The following is a 24,415-nucleotide window of genomic DNA, read 5'->3' on the forward strand; positions in this document are numbered from 1 at the left end:
CTATCTTACCATCTTGTTTCTGTCCCAGTAGTTAGGGCTACCTCCAGTAATCCTATTTGTCCCTTTACTGTTTAGTGCGTCTCGCTTGACTAGAAGCTCCATGAAAGCAGAGACCCTACCTGCCTCCTTCGCCACTAGACCCCCAGGGCCTGGTATGTGGTGTTCGCTCAGGGCCCATTTTCTTCCTTTCCTCCTCCTCCAAGGGTGGGGAAAGAGCATCAGAAGGTCTAGGTGGCCCCAGGCCCAAACAAAGCTCCTTTAAAAGGAAACCAGATTGTTACAAAGGTCAGAGGCTGAAAAGTTATTTCCGCCTTTTATCCCTCTAAATTCTTCACTTCCTGAAAAAACAAACAAAAAAAAAGCCACTGAGGGCCCTTGGACTAAATCCAGGCCTGAGTTGCTGGGCAGAGGTCAGTCTTGTCCAGACATGGGAAAAAAATAACTCAAGTCAGACAGGTGGGTCACCAGAGAATGAATCCAGCCTGCAAATAGCCTGTGCAATCTTCAGCTCTGTCCAGACCTGCCTCCCTCTGGGGATGCCTTTAAAGGTGATGAATGACCTGGATGAATGGGCTTAGAAGATAAGAGGGAAAAACAAATATCACAGGTCAAATCGTTATTTGTCTTCAAGTTTAACACCGTCTACTGGACTAAAAGATGTCCAAAGAATAGTTGTTCAACTATGTAAATTCCTTTTTTTTTTTTTTTTTTTTTTTTTGAGACAGAGTCTCGCTCTGTTGCCCAGGCTGGAGTGCAATGGTATGATCTTGGCTCACTGCAAGCAACCTCTGCTCCTGGGCTCAAACCATTCTCCTGCCTCAGCTTCCCAAGTAGCTGGGACTACAGGCATGTGCCACCACGCTCAGCTAATTTTAGTATTGTTAGTAGAGACAGGGTTTCACCATGTTGACCAGGCTGGTCTCGAACTCCTGACCTCACGTGATCCACCTGCCTCGGCATCCCAGAGTGCTGGGATTACAGGCGTGAGCCACCGTGCCCGGCCAACTACATAAATTCCTAACAACGTATCTCCAGAAAGTATAGGCACAACAGCACATGCAGTCATTCCTGTAATTAAGTGCTCCGGGAGGCCAAGGCAAGAAGATCCCTTGAGCCCAGGAGTTTGAGACCAGCCTGGACAACATAGCAAGACTGTGTCTCTACAAAATATACAAAAATTGGGCTGGGTATGGTGGCTCACACCTGTAGGCCCAGCACTTTGGGAGACCAAGGCAGGAAGATCGATTGAACTCAGGAGCTCGGGACCAGCCTGGACAACATAACGAGACCCAGTCTCTACTAAAACTCAAGAAAATTAGCCAGACGTGGTTGCATGTGCCTGTAGTCCCAGCACTTTGGGAGGCCAAGGTGGGTGGATCAGCTGAGGTCAGGAGGTCGAGACCAGCCTGGCCAACATGGTGAAGTCTCGTCCCTACTAAAAATACAAAAATTAGCCAGGCACGGTGGCACACACCTGTAGTCCCAGCTACTTGGGAGGCTGAGGCAGGAGAATGGATTGAACCCAGGAGGCAGAGGTTGCAGTGAGCCGAGATCGCACCATTGCACTCCAGCCTGGGCAACAGAACAAGACTCCATCAAAAAAAAAAAGAAAAGAAAAAAAGAAAGAAGAAAAGAAAATTAGCCAGGTGTGGTTGCATGCACCTGTAGTCCCAGCACTTTGGGAGGCCAAGGCAGGAGGATCAATCAAGGCTAGGAGTTTGAGACTGCAGAAGGAAACCCTGTCTCTAAAAACAAGGTCCAGCTAAAATCAGGGTCCAGCTCCACCACAAGCGCAGCTCCAGGGGCTGTTGAGTTTTGCCTCTACCATTCCAAGTAGTCCCTGCTCCAGACCAAGTCCCACCATCTGGCAGTCAGGTCAGTCCAACCACAGTCATATCAGGGCGCTTCCCGGTTCTTTCACTGAGTGCCCCTTAAGGAGGCTGGAGGAGAGGCCAATGACATTTGCACTTGAGACTCCAGAGTCTAGATTTATAACCACTATGTTACAGCTGCCAGTTTGGCTGCAAGGACACTTCTTTCATTCATTCATTTACAATAGATGTAGCATCTGCTGTGTGCCAGATGCCATTCTAGGTTCTAGGGAAACAAAGCAAAGCCCCTGTTTTCCAAGGCATCCACATTCTAGGAAAGACTGCTACCAGCCTGGCGTGGTGGCTCATACCTGTAACCCCAGTACTTTGGGAGGCCGAGGTGGGCGGATCACTTGATGTCAGGAGTTCAAGACCAGCCAACATAGTGAAACCCCGTTTCTACTAAAAGTACAAAAATCAGCTGGGCATGGTGGCACGTGCCTGTAGTCCCAGCTACTCAGGAGGCTAAGGCAGGAGAATCGCTTGAACCTGGGAGGCAGATGTTGTGGTGAGCCGAGATCACGCTACCGCACTCCAGCCTGGGCAACAGAGTGAGACTCCATCAAAAAATAATAATAATAAAATAAAGACTGCTACTAAACAATAAAATAACCAAACCAGATAGATGACTTCAGGTGGTGGTAAGAGCTTTGAAAGAATAAGCAAGGTAACTAACTGGTCAGAGGAAGGGAGATGGGTGCATTCCCTCAGATAGACCGCCCCAGAGGTCTGCCTCTCTGACATGACATTTGAGCAGAGACCCAACAGGAAAAGGAAGAGACTGCTCTATGGCCAGGCACGGTGGCTCACACCTGTAATCCCAGCACTTTGGGAGGCCCAGGCGGGCGGATCACGAGGTCAGGAGATCGAGACCATCCTGGCTAAGACGGTGAAACCCTGTCTCTACTAAAAATACAAAAAAATTAGCCGGGCGTGCTGGTGGATGCCTGTAGTCCCAGCTACTCGGGAGGCTGAGGCAGGAGAATGGCGTGAACCCGGGAGACGGAGCTTGCAGTGAGCCGAGATCGCGCCACTGCACTTCAGCCTGGGCGACAGAGTGAGACTCCATCTCAAAGAAAAAAAAAAAAAAAGAACCAAGAGGAGTCCAGGCGAAGAGAACAGCAGATGCAAAGGCCCTGAGGCAGAAACAATCTTGGTATGCTGGAGGAATAGGAAGGCAGCCAGTGCAGCTGGAGCAGGATAGGTTAAGAGAGGATCAAGGTGATGAGGGCCTGGAAAGAGGGGCTGGGGTCGAATCACCAGATCCTGTTGGTTGCAATGGAAGAGCCTGGAGTTTATTCTCAGAGCAGTGAGAAGCCACTGGAAAGTTGTTTTTTGTTTTTCTGTTTTTGAGACAGAGTCTAGCTCTGTCACCCAGGCAGACTGCAGTGGTGCGATCTCGGCTCACTGTAACCTCTGCCTCCCAGGTTCAAGCGATTCTCCTGCCTCAGGCTCCCCAGTAGCTGGGATTACAGGCACATGCCACCACACCCATCTAATTTTTCTTTTTTTTTTTTTTTTTTTTTGAGACAGAGTCTCTGTCACCCAGGCTGGAGTGCAGTGGCGCAATCTCAGCTCACTGCAACCTCCCCCTCCCTGGTTCAAGCGATTCTCCTGCCTCAGCCTCCTGAGTAGCTGGGACTACAGGTGCATGCCACCATACCTGGCTAATTTTTTGTGTTTTTAGTAGAGACAGGATTTCACCACATTAGCCAGGATGGTCTCGATTTCCTGACCTCGTGATCTGCCCACCACGGCCTCCCAAAGTGCTGGGATTACAGGCGTGAGCCACCGTGCCTGGCCAGCCACCGGAAAGTTTTATGTAAGCAGGGGAGTGATCTGTTTTATCATTTAGAAGGATACACACCTCTTCTTCTTTTTTGAGAGACAGGGTCTAGTTCTGTCACCCAGGCTGGAGCCCAGTGGCACAATCATAGCTTACTGTAACCTCAAACTCCTGGGCTCAAGTGATCCTCCTGCCTCAGCATCCCAAAGTGCTGGATTACAGGCATGAGTCACCATGCCTGGTCACACTTCTCATTCTTTAAACCAGACCTCATTTGTCCACCTCCCCCATCCCCCGCTCCACCCCACGGACTGTCCTATAATGCCCATACAACAGGTCACTGTTTAGAAAGTGCTACAAAGTTACAAACACAGTCCCTTCTGAGCCTCCCACCAATGTTGGTGGGTACAAGGTCAAAAAAAAAAATCTCATCTATCTAAGGGGCATAGGAGACTTTTTAGTTAGAGGGCCCAATTATAGTCCTCCTGAAAAGATGCCAAAAGTCCCCTTAAACACTTAGCAAAGATTCAAGAAAGATGAATCTCACATTCTTTGTATGGGAAATGAGGAACTTGACATCTTCAATATAATGGATTCCACTAAAATAAGATGACGATCAATAGGAACCAACTAAAAAAATACTTGACTAGCTGTTATTGAAAGGCTGAAATTCAGCTGACATAAGTAGTATTAATATTGAGCTAGAAAATAATTTGCATTGAATTCAGCCCAACTTTTGTTTTCTGATTTGGGTCTCTTCTAAATTTTTTTTTTGTCTTCTGGACATTGGGAACAATCCAATTTGAAGGCCTCAATGCCCAAATCTACACTCTTGTTTTATTCTATATCCTTGGTTTCTTTTTTTTTTTTGAGATGGAGTCTCATTCTGTCGCCCAGGCTGCAGTGCAGTGGCGTGATCTTGGCTCAATGCAAGATCCGCCTCCCGGGTTCATGCCATTCTCCTGCTGCAGCCTCCCGAGTAGTTGGGACTACAGATGCCCGCCCCCATGCCCAGCTAATTTTTTTGTATTTTTAGTAGAGACGGGGTTTCTCTGTGTTATCCAGGATGGTCTCGATCTCCTGACCTCGTGATCCACCCACCTCAGCATCTCAAAGTGCTGGGATTACAGGCGTTAGCCACCGTGCCCGGCCCACACCTAGGTGATTTTTAAAATTCTTCTAGTAGAGACAGGGTCTCACTATGTCGGGTCACCGTGTTTGATGTCAGTTTTCCCTGCCAGAATCTACAATCTCCTTGATCACCATTATATCCCAACGTAGAGTTCAGTACCTGGTACAAAGCACATTTGATCAATACTTGCTGAATAAAGAAATAAAAATGAAGAGGCACTCCAGCCTCGGCAACAGAGTGAGATGGTCTCAAAAAAAAAAAAAACAAAAACAAAAAACGACTGGAAAGGAGATGAGGGTACTTGTGAAGCCATATTATATGACACGCTCTGTGCTAGGACTTTTATATACCTTGTCTCATCTCTTCATCTCATATAATCCTTACAAGTATCTCAAAAGTGGGGAAATCCCCATATAACTGAAGACGAAGGCAGTTCAGAAGTTCACTGATTTGCCCTAAGGTTCCTCAATTTGCAAACGTCAGGCCAATGATCCAACCCCAGGTATGTTTGGCAGTGAAGGACCAGTTGAGTCATAGCTGCAAGTAACCACCCTGCAGTGGTCCCTATCTTGGCCGTTAGCTTACACTGACATTTAACACTCAAATTTACTCAGTAACACCAGCTATCATGTTTTCCACTAAAACTCCACAGCATTCTGGCAACTTTTCTATTTTAGAGCAATAAAGTAAATTGTTAGCATCCCTTTGACATATAAATATTTCTACAAATAGTAATTCTCTAGCCATTCATTTGGAGTATTTAAAACTCAACATTCATAGCACATTTTATGTGACAAAGAACTTATGTTCAGAACACAAAAATAAGTCTTATGTCTTCATTAAAAACGGGTGAAGAATTTGAACATTTGCAAACTAAAATACAAATGGAATACACCCAACATCATTAATCATCAAGAAAATAAAATTATGAGATAATCACTAATAATCACTACATATGCACCACAGTGATTAAAATTTTTTTAAGTTAAGCCACGTGACCCAACAAGGTGCATTCACTCAAGAGAAACGCAAATATATGTCCACTCAAAGACTTGCACATGAATGTTGAGAGCAGGTTTATACTGAATAGCGCAATGTGAAAAAACCCCAAAATCTAGCAAAGGATGAAGGGAGAAATAAACTGTGGTATATACATACAATAGAACACTACTCAGTAATAAAAAGGATTGTATTCTTGATACATGCAATATGGGTGAACCTTAAAAATATCATGCTGAGCAAGAGAAGCCAAACACAAGAGAACATGTTGTTATGATTTCACGTACACGAAACTTTAGTAAAGACAAGTCTAATCCATAGTGACAGAAAGCAAATCAGTAACTGCTGACAGGGGCAAATGAGGAGATGATCCCAAGGGAACCTTCTGGGGTAAGACGCTGTTCTGTATCTCGATCGTATTGGTGGTCACACAAGCGAAGACATGTTAGAACTCATCAAACCATACACTTAGAATGTGTAATATAAACCTCAATAAAGCAAAATTTAAAAAAAAAACCACCTTTAATTTTCTCTTACAAAAAAAAAAAGGAAAACCATTTAACTTTAATTTTCTCCAACAACTGATTCTGGTACACAGTATACCTTAATGCCTGCATCCATGGCCTCACGTCATGCTGTTTACATGAACATAAAGCTTCACCGAAGAGTGGAATAAGAGAGTCCTGCCAGAGAAAAACCAAAATTACTCAACGTAAAACAGGCTGTTGATATGTTTGCAGATATATAGTAAGTCTTAAGTCCAAGACTGCAATATAGTTTGGCTACTTCAGATTGATTGCAGTAGTTTTATCTATTACACTATACCCTTACATCATTTATCTTCTACTCACAAGAGGCAAGCACACAGTAAGAGAAAGCCTTTTGTTTTGAAGGGAAATCTTCTTCAGAATATTAAGTCTAATTTATCAATATACTTAATAAAGCACATTACAAAAAAAAGTCACAGCACATTTACTATAAAGCAGACTGCAGAAAAACATTACAACTAATGCTTTATTATGAAGTTCTCGAAGATCACCATTCATTCAGAAGCCCCCATCGCTGCTTGAACTTTACCCCATTTAGGATGAAGAGGAGAGATCTTTGTTTGCAGCAAATCTAAAATTTACGTAATCCGCCTAAAGGAACTGTCTTTACATACACCACCTCCCACCCCAAAAATAGAAGAAAAAACTGAGCAATTTGCCATCCTTGCGATTATCTCAGGTTCTTCCATCTGCCCCATGTACTTCCCAAATGAAAGACTGCCTGAAAACAGCATGTTAGATTTCTGGATTTACCAGCTTGCCCAACTACAAATCCTATTTCAAAAAACTCAAAAAATAAGGTCTTTGTTCTACAATAATGACCATTAATAGTCATAAGAATGTGCTTGTAAAAATATACAGACCTCTGTTGAAAGTCTGTTAGAAACTGTGGTCTCCAAAGCAGATGAGCAATACAGCTGCAAGGTACTTAGAACTGGCAAAGACTGTGAAACTGTTAAAGTAGAAAGTCTCAGAGGTCCAATAGCGATGCGGGATGTTTGCTTCAAGTACTTTACCACATTTCTGAAACAAAATATTTACTGTCAATTAATAAAAATTACAATTCATAACCACTCAAAGAATAAAGCAACTGATAAGATGCTATCAAACTGACATCCAAAGTTAGGGGGCAGTAAGAGGAGCAGCCTGCTCTATAATAAAATGATATTAGCAAGTCAAGACATTTGCTTTTGGGGATTTTTACATTTTATTTCATTTCAACCTCAGTTTTTGTTGGCAAGCAGCATTCATATATCATATGACTTCTACAACTAAAATGAAGCTATTAGCATTAGTATTTAGTAATCTAGTAACTCTCCTTCCAGCCCTCTTCACCCCATGTATGTTTATCACATGATATACACAATGTACATTTACCTCCGTAAGAGTAAACTTACTCAGTTATAGACTGCCACTTCTGATCTTGTTCTATCGGGTTTAAAGCAGTTGCCAAACACACAGAACTTCTTAACAATTGAACTTCAATGGATTTCTGAGGTTCCCTTGGATCTGGACTTAACATGTTATGAAGCAGTTTTTTCATGTCTACAGAAGTTAAATGAAATGTCATTAAGTTAATGTGCTTTTATTATAAATTTTGATTTATGTTTGGCATTATTAAAAACTAATCACCAATGAACAGCTCCTTTAATATTTCAGGCAGTTAAACACTATAAGCATTACTGAGAGCTATATAAAAATCATACTTCATACAAAATTACTGTACCTCAGACCCCTAAAAAGCAGTTGCCTTCAAAGGCTCAAAAATCAGTAAGTCGAGGCCAGGCATGGTGGCTCACGCCTGTAATCCCAGCACTTTGGGAGGCCAAGGTGGGTGGATCACGAAGTCAGGAGTTCAAGACCAGCCTGGCCAAGATGATGAAACCCCGTCTCTACTAAAAATACAAAAAATTAGCTGGGCACGGTGGCAGACACCTGTAATCCCAGCTACTCAGGAGGCTGAGGCAGGAGAATCGCTTGAACTCAGAGGGCGGAGGTTGCAGTGAGCCGAAATCGCGCCACTGCACTCCAGCCTGGGCAACAGAGTGAGACTCTGTCTCAACAAAAAATAAAGTCGGTAAGTCAATCTACTATTTAAGGGGACAAATCTAGACCTGCATTAGCAAATCTTGCTCAATCCAGAATACTCATTAAACTTTTTAATAACATTTTATAAAGTGTTCCATTTGTGATAAAGAACTTAATTAATGAGCCACATCAAGATGAAAATCAAGAAAAATATTTAGCTGAAACACTACTTTGTCCTTTATCAAACAAAATGGCTAGATAAATCTCAAAGTATTAAGGTGGTCTTTTTTTTATTTGACTTAATTTTAAGTGCTTTTCATTTCCCAAATCAAACATAAATAGGGCAGCCCTAAATTTGTTGCTTCACATGGGATTCTGCCCCCCCAAAAATGTAAAATAACTTCCAGATTTTCCAGTAAAATATACTAAGCCAAACATTTTGAGCAACTTGTCCACTAAAATAACTTTAAAACTATTTTCTCAAATACCTACCTATTTTTTCTTTTGATCCTCCAGCAAGTAGACTGATATTTTCTCCTGGTAACAATTCTAATTGCTCGGTACATTCAACAAATTTTCCAGACTCGAAGCTGCTTAATGATCTGTAATTAAAATATTGGTTAGCTTGTATTCCTATGCAGCCTGTGGAACCATTAAAAAAAACAAACAAAAACAGAACAAATCCTAGGAAGACAGCAAAGTACACAGCATTTTTCTGACAAAATTCCTTCCACGAGGATGCCATTATTTTGGTTTTTATGTTGAAGATGTGACTACCACTTAATTAGTACTCAAATTGGAGTGGCAAACCAGAAAGTCACAGCTACAGACTTTCAGTGGAGCTGACTCGCCCCTGTGTCTCCTTCCTGTTTTCATGTGTTGCAGCCTGTTCTCTTCAGAGCCTAACACACTGACAGTAGACCTCTGCAGGACAACTTTGACACCCAGTTCTCTCCAAGCTGCCAGTGAGCTCCCTGTGCAGCCTCACTCCTCACCTACAGCATGAGCCCTTGCAGCTCTCCCAGCATCACAATCTTGTATCTCAGTCCTGGCTTCTTTCACTGCTGGCATCCCTCCGTCTCTCCCTTTTTCACCTACTTTTCTTTTTTCAAAGAATTCTTCTCTTTCATCTGCTTATATGAAAAATAATGACACCTCTGAAATTCTTTCCTGTAGTCCTGCAGCATCAATGCCAGGAAGACAGGCCTCATCCTCCCAGCTTCTATGCTGCTCCTTTCAGATCCCTTACCCTGTCCCCATTTTCATGACACGGGCTCTCCAGCCAGGAAGAAGACATTGTTTCTCACTCTCTCTCTTTTCCATCTTTGCCTGTCCCTCTCGCTGTGTAACTTCCCTTATAACTCAGCCTGAGGCCAGTGCTAGAAAGGCACATCACCTGACTTATTCTGTGCCTGATTCTACCTAGATCAGTGCAACCACTGGCTTCTCAGGGGGACCCTTGAGTACTGGGCACTGATGAACTGCTGCCAACACATTCATCATTTCTGCCATTAAAAGGTCCTAAGTCCTCTCCAGTGGCAGGTTCCTCAAGTCCCCACTATGCTCTATAATGCCCTATGCTTTCAGCTAATGACTCAGTCCTCAGAAAAACAAACAAATAAACAAAAAAACACAGGCTTTAATTTCCTCTACCTCTACCCCCAATCCACCATACACTGCCGAAATTCTGTCTATACCAACTTTGACTGCTTTCCTTGGGGCAGAGAAAGGGTGACGGCCAGTTAATCTATCAATGTTCTTTCTCCTGTTTCTTCAACCTCTGCTTTCTAGTGGCTCCTTCCCCTTGGCCAAAAGAACATAATCTCTCCAACATTTAAAATAAACATCTCATATTTCCCTCCAGCAACAGCTTCCTATCCTCGACTTCAAGAAAAACTCACTGACCAAATAACTTACCTCAAGCTTTTCATTTTCAAATGTCTCTACCACTCAATAGTATTCAATCTAGCTTCTTCTGTCTCTCTACAAAACTCTTTTTCCTTATAATCCCTAGAGCATCTGACAAGGCTGACTACTCCCATCTGGATGTCCTATATCTAGGACACTTCCCTTCTCAATGTCCCTGTATTTTTTTGAATGGCTTCCTCTTCTATCCTTTCACAAAAATGTTAAACTAGGATTCTGACCCAGGCCTCCCTTCCTCTTCACTCACTATTCTCCAGAGGCTTCTCTCTGGTTTGGTTGCTTGCAAAGGCTCTAGAGTATAGAGACTGAAAAGGAAAGAGGGCCTTTTCTGTGTACTAATCATCTGCAAATCTCTCAAGCTTAGACTTTCTCCTTAGTTCAAAATCCAATTCTTAACAGCTTACCCAACAATCTCGTCTGCACATTTCATTAGAAATCTTAAAACATGGCTTGTTCTCTGTGTGCTCCTACTCCAGTTAATAGCATTGTTTCTCTTCCCTCTACCATTGCCCCCACAAATTAATGGTCTCCATGCTTCCATACTTGCCCCCCACCTCCAGTCTCTTCACCATAGCAGAATGAACCACCAAGTCAGATCACAACACATCTCTGTTCAAATCCCACCTGAAATTTTCAGTCTTACTAGAATAACAGCCAAAGTTCTTTTCTCAGTTCCCAGCTACTTCTCTGCCCTTACATCCTACTGTTTAAGGCGCTCCTAAACACACAGGCCTCCCAGCTATTTCCAGAACACTCCAAGCCCATCATTCTCACATCAGGTCTAGGCCCAAAGGGCATCCTGATGGGCATGACTTGACTTTGTGTCTTCCCTCCAAAGAAGGTCAGCTTTACCTAACTGCTTTCCTTATGGCACAGAAAAGGTGAGTGAGGTCCAATTAATCCTTCTATCAATAATCTTTATCTAATCTTTGCTTTACAAGGTTGGAATATGTGTCTGTTTCATGTGCTGCCTGGGTCATAGCACATGCTCAGTGAAGCAATTACACATTAACCCATTTAGCAGTAGAAGGCAAGGGTATCAGACAAAGTCTAATGACCTTTATCTTCCCAGCCAAGTGTCTGCAACAGAGTGAGTGCTCAGTTTTGAATTACAGAATTAATAAAAGCACAGAGGAATGAGAAGAAAGTTTAATTTACAGATGTTCACAAACTCTGTCCTCATTAGAATAAATGTTTTTGATATATTCAGACCTCATTCAGAAACAAAGCCATCAAATGTGATTCTTTCTAAAGCAGTACAAATTTTTCTTTATATTCACTCTGGCATAATCTTCAAACTGTATTAAGGTTTTAGAACAACAGGTTCTGAAAATTAATACCAAATGACTATCTCAGCAGTTTTCCCATTATACAAATACCTTCCCTCATCTCTGATGTCAGTTTCCTGTTGTCATTTTCATAATGGCAGTAAGTTAGAAATATAACCATTTTGTATTACTACATATGACCAATTTTAATATTTTTTTGCCATAGGAAAAACATCGTAGTTATTGGAAATTTGTTTTATAACTGGAAACAGAAAGCCTTACTTTATATAGTTGAAGTCAGCTTTCAGGTTGAGGGAAGTGCTACTGGTACTCTTTTTCAAGTCATGGATAGCGTTCTGCCATTCTTGCACAGCAGCCCAATCGGCAATTGAGATGTAGCACTCACATGCTTTATTTCCTAAATAATTTATAACCTCAGGGGAAGAGTCAGTCGGTTTGGACAGCACAGTTTTTCTGGATTCACCTGAAAGTATTTTATAAAATAAGAAGAGAGAGATTCAGATCAATTAGAAATATTTCAAAGAACACAGAAACCTAAAAACATGATAAGATCATCAGTACGAAATATATTACTATAACTTTTGCTTTATTTAAAAATACTGAACGCTCACCATTCAGACAATGTTTCGGGCTGGCACTGTTACACCCAGCATTGGCTAAGGTGAGCACCGATTTGTCAAAGCTGGAGATGCAGCAATCAACACCTGTCATGGCACACAGGTGTTCCTGGTACTCCACAGAGGCCTTTCAAACCTGAAAAGCAAATTGAAGCAGTCTTATTTCTTTATTTATCTACTTACTTACTTTTTTTTTTTTTTTTGAGATGAAGTTTTGCTCTTCTTGCCCAGGCTGGAGTGCAATGGCACTGTCTCAGCTCAATGCAACCTCTGCCTCCTGGGTACAAGCAATTCTCCTGCCTCAGCCTCCTGAGGCCACCGCGCCTGGCCTTTACTTACTTACTTACTTATTTTTTGAGACAGTCTTACTGTCACCCAGGCTGGAGGGCAGTGGCATGATCATGGCTCGCTGCAGCCTTGCCCTCCCAGGCTCATGCAATCCTCCAACCTCAGCCTCCCAAGTAGCTGGTACTACAGGCGCCCACCACCACACTTGGCTAAAACAAGGTTTTGCTCTGTTGGCCAGGGTGGTCTCAAACTCCTGGACTCAAGCGGTCCGCTCACCTCAGTCTCCCCAAGTACTGGGATTTCAGGTGTGAGCCACCGCGCCCAGCCCCAAAGGAGGCTGTTATTTTAAACACACATATCTCATTTCCCCCCTCCCACAAAAAATGGTGCAAGAATAAACTGAGCTAAAACAGTGAGTTGACTATGGTGGGGGGAGGTTTGATGTCTTCCTCACAACTATGAAACTAAATTTAAAAGTGGTTAAATGTTTTTTAAAAAATGTAAGTATAAAAGAACTAGTGGAAAATATTGATAAGTAACTTATGTCAGTGTGTGGAAAGGCTTTGTAGAAGGATAAAATGCAAGAAAAGATGCACAAGTAACAGATCTAGATGCATAATGCTGAAATACAACACTAAACATTAAAAACAAATTATAAATCAAGAAATTGGATAGCATCAACAATCTTAGTATTTAATAAAATTTCACAGATTAACACAGGAAAAATTGAGAGGCCATGAAGACATGATCCATGTTTTAAAAAGTCACAAATGGTCACTATATGGGGCAACTTCTACTATTAGTCATTAATACATATAGAAATGTAAAGTACAATAACTATTTTCGCTGATGGTGGTGGCAGCATTCTTGTTTCTCAGTGACTCTCAGTATCCACAAAGGTGAAGGGAAGGGGGTACTCTATTATTAAGGGTATACATTGCAGCCATCTTTTCTGTAGAGTAACTTAGCAATAGAATATATCATAAGACTTATGGTTTGGCAGCCTTTCTTCTAGTAAATCAGTTTATGAGAATGGATTCCAAGAAAGTAGTCAGAAATATAAGCAAAGATATTAAGTGCTATGGTACATTTAGTAAAAAAAAAATCAGAAACAACCTTAATGCCCAACAGTAAGAAATATTAAATTATGGTACACTCATAAATACAAATCTTTATTAAAAATAACACTGTAGAATATTTAACATGGCAATTTTTGTTTTTTTTTTTTTTTTTTGAGACAGAGTTTTGCTTTTGTTGCCCAGGCTGGAGGGCAGTGGCACAACCTGGGCTCACAGCAACCTCCGCCTCCCAGGTTCAACCGATTCTCCTGCCTCAGCCTCCCAAGTAGCTGGGATTACAGGCATGTGCCACCACACCCCACTAATATTTTTTGTATTTTTAGTAGAGACGGGGTTTCACCATGTTAGGCTAGTCTCAAACTCCTGACCTCAGGTGATCCACCTGCCTCGGCCTCCCAAAGTGCTGGGAATACAGATGTAAGCCACCGAACCCAGCCTACCTAACATGGCAAATTTTTTTTTTAAATATTGAGTGGGAAAAACAGATCATAAAACCATGTGCCTATGTATGCTGCTGTTTTGGTGAAGAATGGAGAAAACGACATGAAAGAAAAAAGAATTACAAAGCATATGGATATGGAAATATGGGACTACAAAAGGATACACAACAGAAGTTACTACAAAGATATGGAAGAATGAGCAGCTCTTTTATTTTCCTAAATTCGCAAGATTTCATTAAACTAACAAAAATGGACACAGAATATTATGGTACAAGCTCCTCTACCTGGAGGAAGCAATGAGTCTGAATGTAGAGTTCACAGGACTAATGAGCAAATACTCTGACAATAAAGGGTAATTTGTATCAGACTCTGAGGGGGAAGGAGCTCAACTAGGGATCAAGTTCAAAAGCATTTATAAAACAACTGACAGGTCTTGTTTTACAGTGTGATTTGCCACTAATTCTTAAATAACAAAGGCACTCAAGTATTGCTGCTAACTAAAGAACAAACTGAAGATGCCTCCTGGTGAAGTGATTTATAGCAAGCTTCAATGCTGAAAGCAAACAAAGCTGTTTTAAGATTTGGCTACAATGTCAGTGAGTAATACAAAGAATTTAAACATAAAGTAATTCTATCACCCATTTCCTTCCCTCCAACCTACCTCCCTTCAGCCTGTTGAGCCACTGAGTTAATCCACAGAAGATTTTTTCCAACAATAGATGATGACCAGACAGCAATTCCCTGTATAGCTTCAGGAAAATGAAGTTCACATAGTGCTTCTACCACCATCATAATGGTTACTTCCAATTCATTCCCCTGAAAACGCATTCAGAAAAGTTAGTCACCCAATACCATTAAAACATAAATCCCTATAAAATTTACAACTGATCACAGTCTGTGCCTGCTTAAAGCCAAATGTATTTAACAATTATTGTCACAATTTTCACATTATTTAGCTCAGAATTCTTTAAAATGTTACATATAAAATAGCCACAAAGGGTGACTAACAGAACCTTAGCAGCACATGGATGTTTGTACCCCCACCCCAAAGTTACCCAAACATTTAGCCTGTGACCTCTGTAGGAATAACACATGGAGTAAAAAGAAAGCAAAAATTAAATATAAATAAACAGGAATTAAAGAATGATTAACTTCATGTGTTTGAATACTGCTTGACATTACCTGAATTGCTAAACATTTTGTTATTTTTGGATTCCAGTTATTTATTGTGAGCCCACTTTCAAGCCAGGAATTACTCAAGCATTTGTCATACGTTATAAAAACAATTTCTCCTGGCCAGGTGCAGTGGCTCATGCCTGTAATCCCAGCACTTTGGAAGGCCGAGGTGGGCGGATCACTTGTGGTCAGGAGTTTGAGACCAGCCTGGCCAACATGGTGAAACCCTGTCTCTACTAAAAATACAAAACTTAGCCGGGGATGGTGGTGGGTGCCTGTAATCCCAGGGACTGAGGCAAGAAGAGGCTTGAACCAGAGAGGTGGAGCTTACAGTGAGCCGAGATCGCACAACTGCACTCCAGCCTGGGCGACAGAGTGAAACTGTGTCTCAAAAAAATAAATAAATAAATAAAAAATTTCCCCCGTAAACAAATTTTCAGAATTACCTTTAAAGTTCTAAACTTTGCACGTAAGAAATATAGTTTTAACGTGTTCTAACATGAATATTGTTTTAACATGAACAAAAACAAGAACATTATTTTAACTTCTAACACTGTTTTAACACGAATAAAATAGGTAACTCTGGCAGTTGTTGCTTTTACAAAATACAGGATCAAAACCTTTGAAAATGAATCCAAGCTTTAACTTATTTTATCCATAGATTAAATCATACCAAAGGAATTAAACCATGTTTTTCTTATTAACAGACTTAAAATGAATTTCAAACACACCACTTTACCTGAGATAGGCTGGTTGTTTTCATCTCTCTAAGCAAGTCAAAGCCATGTCTCACTGTCACTGCAGGCTGGCCTGCCAACAATCCTACCCTCATGATGGAGAGTCGAATCCGCGTTAGCCAGTCCTGACAAGTTTGGCGATTGGTATAGAAAAAAGTTCTAATGACCTTTACGAGAAGAGAAAGAAAAGCTCAGGACTGGTTCAATTTGTAGGTAAGGATGTCTCACCTATATATAAACCAAATACACAAGTCTATTGTGATTTCAGCTCTGCACATACTGCCAGCTGTGACCATTAAACTGCTATAAAACAACACTATCTCATGGAAACCAACCTTGGGAGGTGAAGTTAATGCATTAGCACATCCCTCGTATGCATTATACATTAATTTCTCCAGATATTCCAGATACTGCAGAAGAAGAACAAGTCTAAGTTGGTTGTTACCATGGCCTTCATCATTGTCTGCAGTTGTCCACTGACTAACATCCTGATCAGGGTTTAATGTGTGAGCTGTGAGACTTCGAATGATACCTGAAAGCAAAGACAACATTCTGAATTTTTAAAAATCTTAAAGTTCCTAGAATAAGTGTGAGTTTTTTATGACAAATTCACATTTATCAAGTATCCTCTGTCTACCGATCATTTAAAAATAAAAAATCCCAACATGAAAGATCTTTCATTTTAGGGGAAAAAATATATATATTTTTTCCACACAACTCCCATAAGTTTTGGGGGAAAAAACAAACATATTTCCAATGCAATTATTCAATGAAAGCTTATTCTAACAAACATACCTGAAAATTATTGACTTCTTTTCAAAAAAATCATATACTCTCAAATCTTTAACAAAGATTTTAAAATCCATTATTTCTTAATAAGGCTTTGAAAGTATTCACATCACAAAGCTTGAGCGAGTTACCTTCAATTGTCTGGAAGGTGTCTTGAGCTCTGCCCAGTGGGGTTCTCAGCTTAGAAAGAACAGTGAATTGTGCAGCTTCCCATATGGCCCACTGCCAAAGGATAGCATCTGTCTTCAGGAGATTGCGTGGAATTGTTGACTGGTCATGCTTATCCAGTCTCTGGCAGCTATAGAACAGTCTTTCCAACCAATTGTCCTTCCTGGGAAAAGTAGTTTCATATTTAAAAGACAATGACAACTTCATTTTAATAATGAAAAAAATGCAAGGGGAATGGGAATAAGGAACTGTAATTTTCCCTACTCCAAAAAAAGGCAAAGCCTATGAAATTGAGAAGCATTATGTCCCCCCCCCCTCATTTTGAGGTCTTTTATAGTTAACAGGATGAGGTACAGTGTGGAAGGATGATTAGGGTAAACGGCTCATGCCAGTCAGGAATGAAACTCATTCAATGCAACTAAGCATCTCTAGAATATCTCCACCCCCACCCCACTCCCCAAAGTGTTAATGACATCACATCAGTTAACTGTTAACCACATTTCATTACTCAATTTCAAAGCCCATTTTTGTTTCTACAGATGCTATCTTCAAAGCAATTTTCCTATTGATGAAAACTGAAATAACCCATATGAGAAGAATGTTACTTGATACTCTGCCACCCCCAAACATATTTTCTCGTCAAAACTGCATGTGAAGTCAAGGGAATCTTAAAATTATCTTTCCCAGATAAAATAGTCAAAGAAATGCCTTACCCTGTTCTATGAGAGTTCCCATACAAAATAAAACTAATAACATCAGAGAAATCTTGGGGGGTGGAATGTATTACTTGGTGCTTTACTCATGTGACTTCTTAATGCTAAAGAAATTTCTTGAATTTCTGTGTGATTGTTATTGCTGTAGACAGAAAATAAAGTTGTTGTTACGCAAAATATTTTAGCTTAAAAGGTTAGCACATACTGTAAGTGGATTATTTACTTATTAACTCACTGGAGGTAAAAATATAGTAAAATTGAGACTTTCAAATGGATATGGAGATGTGATTACAACTTTAGATCCTTTTTTTATTCACTTCAGATGGGTCATGTGCCGACATCATAAGAGGATTTGAGGGAGGCATATCAAACATGTGAACATAAAAACCCAATCATTATGCTTATGTATTACAAAAGGATCAAGTTTAGGCTCTTAAAAGCTCCCAAATCAACTTGATCAAAAACAATAAAAGATTACTGTTTAGTTTTTCAAATATCTGAGCTACTAAGAAACATATTTTGGCACTACATGAGTTATTCTATACTAATTATTGTGAGCCTATAAAGCTCATTAAAAATTTTTAATTTTCTTGCAGACCTGCAAAATTTGATTATTTGACATCACTTCAATCGCTGACAAGCAGGGCCATAAAAGATGTGTCATTAATGCTCTATTAGGTAATCTGTCTTCTCCTAAAGTAGACAACCAGTAGAGGCTGTAAATATCACAGAATGTCTTTGCTCCAAAACAACTGTTACACCTTAGGACAACATCTAAAGGAATTGATTTCAACAGTTTTCCAAATGCTTGTCGAATATGAGTTCCACAGTGCACTAGTTGAACACGGCAAACATCAACACATCTATGAAAGAACGAAATAGACAAAGCAGGTGTGTTAACATTTCAAGGTTATTAGGGTTAATGTCAAAAGACATGATCTTAATTTCATACCTCTGTAAAAGATCATCTGGCAAGGAAGAGGACAGAGCATGTAGACTGCTGCATGCCTGCAGACAGATATTCACATCTTCAATGAGAGCTATTAAACATTAAAAGACAGTTACTTTCAGCTGGCCAAAAGAAATTATATCCCAGTTTGTCATAATTATCTGAATCCATTCATTCATTCAACAAAGAGTGAGTGCCTACTCTAGACTAGGCACTGTTCTTGTCCAGAATCCTCATTGACTGTCACGTTTGGAAAAATGACACATTCAACAAAACCCACGTAATGTAACTGATGGGTCATCACACAAAACTTTTTCTGAGAGAAAATGTAAAAGTATATGCAAACTATAAACATTCACGTAAGTTTAAAAATGTGACAATCACTTCAAAACATTTTTCTAATACTAAGAATGAAAAAAAATCAAGACTGTGTATCTGTCATTAAAATGAGGATTACACAACTTCAGGTCAGGAAAAGAGCTCGATTGATGACCATCTCCCATTACCAAAGACCCTTTTAAGGATTGATAAGCAAAATAGAAAAAAAAAACAGAGACTTACTGTTGGCTAAAAGGCCTTTGCAAAATTTATGGAAAGACAGAAGACAGAATAAAGGTGCATATGTTTCGGACTTCTTCATTAAAACAGCTACTTCCAAAGCCCAATCATTAACAGTTTCCTGAAACACAAAATACACAGTTGACTGTACATTAAAAAAAACAACAACAAAAACAAAAAAAGTTAAAAGCCTAGTCTTCTTACATTGGTTTTCTCTTGGTTTTTCAAACATCTCAAACAATAAAAAATAAAAATAAAAAATGAAACTATAGAAATTACTGTCAAAATTGTTGTGTGCCTTTTAAGAAAACCTCCCAAAGCAGCATGATAATAGCAAAGAGGCGGGGCGTGGTGGCTTACCTGAGGTCAGGAGTTCAAGACCAGCCTGGCCAACAACATGGTGAAACACCATCTCTACTAAAAATACAAAAATTAGCTGGGTGTGGTGGCGGGCACCTGTAATCATGGCTACTTGGGAGGCTGAGGCAGGAGAATTGCTTGAACCTGGGAGGCAGAGGTTGCAGTGAGCAAAACTCCGTCTCAAAAACAAAAAAAGCATAGAATATTAAAAATCTATATATATTCTTCTATGAAACACTGGGGGTGGGGGATTGAGGTTTTTCATGTATTTCTTTTCAGAAAGAATAAGAAAGCCTAGATTAAATAATAAAACCAAATTATAAGGTGTTTGACAGTAAAGAAGCTGCTCTACGTCACCTCTATAATTCACATTTTTAAAAATTTTTTGTAATCCACATTTCTTATTCTCAAATTATAAAGACAACTTAACAAAGTTAGGAATAGTTAATACTATATAAAATCTGTTACCTCGTGTCCTGGTTAAGGTTATCTTTCTTAAGTAATATTCGCAGAAGATTTAATATAATTGAGAAATGTTTCTTTGTGGCCGTAGTTACAGTGCTAATCACAGCTCCATCAAACAAAGAAGGAGAGGAAGAACTGAGGCTACTAAAGTGATCATGCCTGAAAGACAAAGCATAGATTATCTTTTCATCTTTAATCAAAGAAAGCAAGCAAGTCCAAAGTTAAATCAACATACATCTTTAAAATCTATCCATTAAAAAAATAAAATGTTTTGTGGGGTTCTTTTCCTAAGAAAAATTTGTGAATACAGTACCTGGTACAATGAGAATACAATGTGCAGAGCACAGCATACTAAATGGCAGGGAAGTGAACAGCCAGGTCACTGTGCACAATCATCAGATTCTTACTCAGAAGTGCAAAGACAGTTGGAGATAGCGCCCACATCTGATCATGTACAAAACAAAGTAAGTTTATGGCTTCTCCAAAATAAGCACAAGCATACAGAGTTTATCCTTCAAAACAGGGGTATTTCGACTTTTTTTTTTTTTTGGACATTTTTAAATTAAAATTACAGATTGGAAGGGATCTAGTACACTACACCTTGGACAAATACTTTTTTGTGAAGTCAGTAAAGCCTTTGCGTGCAATATAGCATCTCTATGCAATGCAGCAACTCCTCGTCTATCGCTACAGTAAGAAAACAGCCACAGGTCAGGTGTTGTGGCTCACACCTGTAATCCTAGCACTTTGGGAGGCTAAGGTGGGCAGATCACTTGAGCCCAGGAGTTTGAAACCAGCCTGGGCAACACAGCGGGACCCCATCTCTACTAAAATTACAAAAATTAGCTGGGCATGGTGGCGCACACTTGTAATCCCAGCTACTCGGGAGGCTGAGGCAGGAGAATCGCTTGAACCTGGGAGGCAGAGGTTGCAGTGACCCGAGATCATACCAATGCACTCCAGCCTAGATGACAAAGTTAAGACTCTCTCTCTCAAAACAAAACACCAGCCACATACAAAACACAGGAATGACAGTACCTGTGTTCCAAGAAAACTTTCTTCAGTCGGAGTCTCTCGCTCTGTTGCCCAGGCTGGAGTGCAATGGGGCGATCTCAGCTCACTGCAACCTCTACCTCCGGGGTTCAAGCAATTCTCCCTGCCTCAGTCTCCCAAGTAGCGGGGACTACAGGTGCCCAGCACCACGCCCTGCTAACTTTTGTATTTTTTTAGTAGAGATAGGGTTTCAACATGTTGGCCAGGCTGGTCTTGAACTCCTGAGCTCGGGTGATCTGCCCGTCTCGGTCTCCCGAGGGATTACAGGCGTGAACCACTGCGCCCAGCCCAACGAGAACTTTCTTTACAAAAACAGGCACTAGTGTTGCGATGGTTGTACACTTCTGTGAATATACTAAAAATCAGTGAATTATACACTTAAAATAACAAACAAAAAACAGGTGCTGGGCTGTATTTGTCCCACGGACCTTAGTTTGCTGATCTCTGGTCTAAACAGAGCCCTTTGTATGTGCCTTTTGCGGAAGTAGACTGTATTTCTTCAATTTTCCATATACTGCAAATGGCAAGGTGCCCTGTTCAATAAGGAAACAAAGGCACACCCTGCCACTATGCACCTTTTCCATCCATCTTTTTCCTTTACACTGCCAAGACACTCCATTCCACCTGACTGCCCCATCCCCACCCACTTTCTCCTTATTTCTAGAGTACAGGACATAAACATCTTTGAATCTGCAAATAATGTGAATAATTTTCCTCAAAAATCAAGCTTTCATGTTTGAAGAAGAGTTTATTGTGACTTCAAACATAAGCTGTAACTGGTAATAAGCGAAGCAGCTATGGAATTATACAAGGCAATCCAATCAAACAACACGGAGCACATTGAAGCGCAAACATCAAATTTTACCTTTTTCTTCCTAAAAACTTTATTCCCTAATTACAACCATTACTTTCTTTCTTTGTTTCTTTCTTTTTTTTTTTCTTTTGAGACAGAGTCTGGTTCTGTAGCCCAGGCTGGAGTGCGGTGGTGTGATCTCAGCTCACTGCAACCTCCACTTCCTGGGTTCAAGCAATTCTCCTACCTCAGCCTCCAAAGTAGCTAGGATTACAGGTGTGCACCACCACCCATGGCTAATTTTTCTATTTTTAGTAGAGGCGAGCTTTCACCATGTTGGCCAGGCTGGTCTCAAACTCCTGACCACAAGTGATCAGCCCGACTTGGCCTCCCAGAGTGCTGGGTTTACAGATGTCAGCAACCGTGCCCAGCCTACACCTATTATTTTCTATTAAAAATAATGTTTTTCAACTCTGTGTGGTCCAATAGGAAGAAGAAATACACAAACCATAAACAATAAATACAAATCAAGAGCAGGGCCACGTCGAATTACTTAAAAAAAAACACACGGGCTGGGCGCGGTGGCTCGTGCCTGTAATTCCAGCACTTTGGGAGGCTGAGGCGGGTGGATCACCTGAGGTCAGGAGTTTGAGACCAGCCTGGCCAACATGGTGAAACCAAGTCTCTACTAAAAATACAAAAATTAGCCCGTCGTAGTGGCAGGTGTCTGTAATCTCAGCTACTCGGGAGGCTGAGGCAGGAGAATTGCTGGAACCCGGGAGGCAGAGGTGGCAGTGAGCCGAGATTGCACCACTGCACTCCAGCCCAGGTGACAACAGCATGACTCTGTCTCCAAAAAAAAAAAAAAAAGCTTTTTTTCCCCCCCTCCTAAAAGAAAGACTACAGGTTGAGTATCCCTTATTCAAAATGCTTGGGACCAGAAGTGTTTCAGACTCTGTATATGTTTGGATTTGAGAATACTTGCACATATATAAAATGAGATATGTGGGGGATGCGACCCAAGTCTAAACACGAAATTCACTTATGTTTCATAGACACCTTCTATTCATAGCCTGAAGGTCATTTTATGCAATATTTTAAATAATTTTGTGCATACAACAGTTTGGACTCATCGCATGAGGTCGGGTGTGGGATTTTCCACTTGGGGGATCATACTGGTGCTCAAAAAGTTTCAAATTTTGGAGCATTTTAGATTTAGGATTTTCAGATTAGGGATGCTCACCAGTAAGGGTTATGAAAATATTCCAAAATCCGGCTGGCCATGGTGGTGCCCACCTGTAATCCTGGCATTTTGGGAGGCCAAGGCAGGTGGATCACCTGAGGTCAGGAGTTCACAACCAGCCTGGCTAACATGGTGAAAACCCATCTCTACTAAATACAAAAAAATTAGCCAGGCGTGGTGGCGCATGCCTGTAATCCGAGCTACTTGGGAGGCTGAAACAGGAGAATCGCTTGTACCCAGGAGGCGGAGGTTGCAGCAAGCCAAGATTGCGCCATTGCACTCCAGCCTGGGCAACAAGAGTAAAACACTATCTCCAAAAAAAAAAAGTATTCCAAAATCCAAAATCTAAAACACTTCCAGTCCCAAGTATTTCAGATAAGGAATATTCAACCTGTATGAATGTTCCTAGGGAAAAAAAGACAGCCAAAATATAAGACCATGTATAAGAACTAACTTCAGTAGACAGAAAGAAAAAAGTACCAGGGGAAGAAGAAAGAGACCGCATTTTAAAACAACTATACAAATTTGAGCTGTAAGAAACACTGACATTTTCTATAAGCATGCTAGAGCAAATAGGAGAAATTCATAAGACATTTTCTAGAAAATAAAACCAATATAAAAAAACTTATCAAGATTTGTCAAGGAAAAAGAAGAAAAGTTAAATATAATGGCAAGAAAACATTCCTACCAATTTTATTTATCCAGGCATGTCTTAAATATGGCTGTTTGTTACATACAGTGATTCTGCAGACATGTTGACATGACAGTGAAATACATAAATATGTAATGAGAAAAGGCTTAACTGTGGATAAAACAAAGTCATTACAATTAAAGACTCGAGTTTTTGGCATTTCCAATTGTAGTCAGGGCACTGAGGTCAAATTTAACTACAAATTTTGCATTGTCTACATTGAACACATGATTCTTAAAAGCCTCATGTTTTATTTCAGAACAGGCCTCAGGAAGTTGCAGACTGTGCAGGAGGTTGTTTAGGGCACAAGTCATTTCTCCCAATATTAACTTATAGGCAGTCTCCAAAACAGGAATATTCTTCAAGCTGAGCATCGCTTGATAAACAGCATGGGCTACAGCAACAACCTGAAAAACAAAAAATTCAAGGAAGTGATAAATGGAAAATAAATCTTCTAAAATTATATGGAAAATAAATCACTATCTGTATTAGTGCTGATGATACAAATAAATTTAAGATTGATCAATTCACTGTCTGTAGCACTTAATATTTTAATTTTTAAAAAACCAATCAGAAAACTGACACAGATCAGTATGCTATTTCAAATCTATTAAGTTTTATCACAAATAAAGAGTACTATAAATGAAAACTGTCAATATGAAATTTCAAAAATGGCCGTTTTTTTTTTTTTAAATAATCAACATCAAAAGACATATG

The 24,415-nt window shown here is 40.4% G+C and overlaps 1 protein-coding gene, 1 non-coding gene and 2 pseudogenes across 2 annotated transcripts in view; all 4 read right to left on the reverse strand.

Moving 5' to 3' along the window:
- Positions 1 to 11,883: 11,883 nt before the first annotated feature.
- Positions 11,884 to 20,133, reverse strand: LOC129137447 (serine/threonine-protein kinase SMG1-like; annotated as a pseudogene).
- Positions 17,903 to 18,006, reverse strand: LOC112205965 (small nucleolar RNA U13). Its single transcript, XR_002940097.1, has one exon. It is a non-coding gene; the product is annotated as a small nucleolar RNA U13 (small nucleolar RNA).
- A 1,566-nt stretch (positions 20,134 to 21,699) lies between the features above and the next one.
- On the reverse strand, positions 21,700 to 23,840 carry LOC129137448 (putative uncharacterized protein encoded by LINC00269; annotated as a pseudogene).
- Positions 23,841 to 23,929: 89 nt separating this feature from the next.
- The window catches only part of LOC107973273 (putative L-type amino acid transporter 1-like protein MLAS), a 68,946-nt gene continuing 68,460 nt past the window's right edge, over positions 23,930 to 24,415 (reverse strand). The window contains exon 11 of the mRNA XM_063797088.1: positions 23,930 to 24,105. The gene's annotated coding sequence lies outside the window, so the exon portion shown is untranslated. The remainder of the gene's footprint in view (positions 24,106 to 24,415) is intronic.

The sequence above is a fragment of the Pan troglodytes genome, chromosome 18, assembly GCF_028858775.2.
Source record: "Pan troglodytes isolate AG18354 chromosome 18, NHGRI_mPanTro3-v2.0_pri, whole genome shotgun sequence".
NCBI classification, from domain to species: Eukaryota; Metazoa; Chordata; class Mammalia; order Primates; family Hominidae; genus Pan; species Pan troglodytes.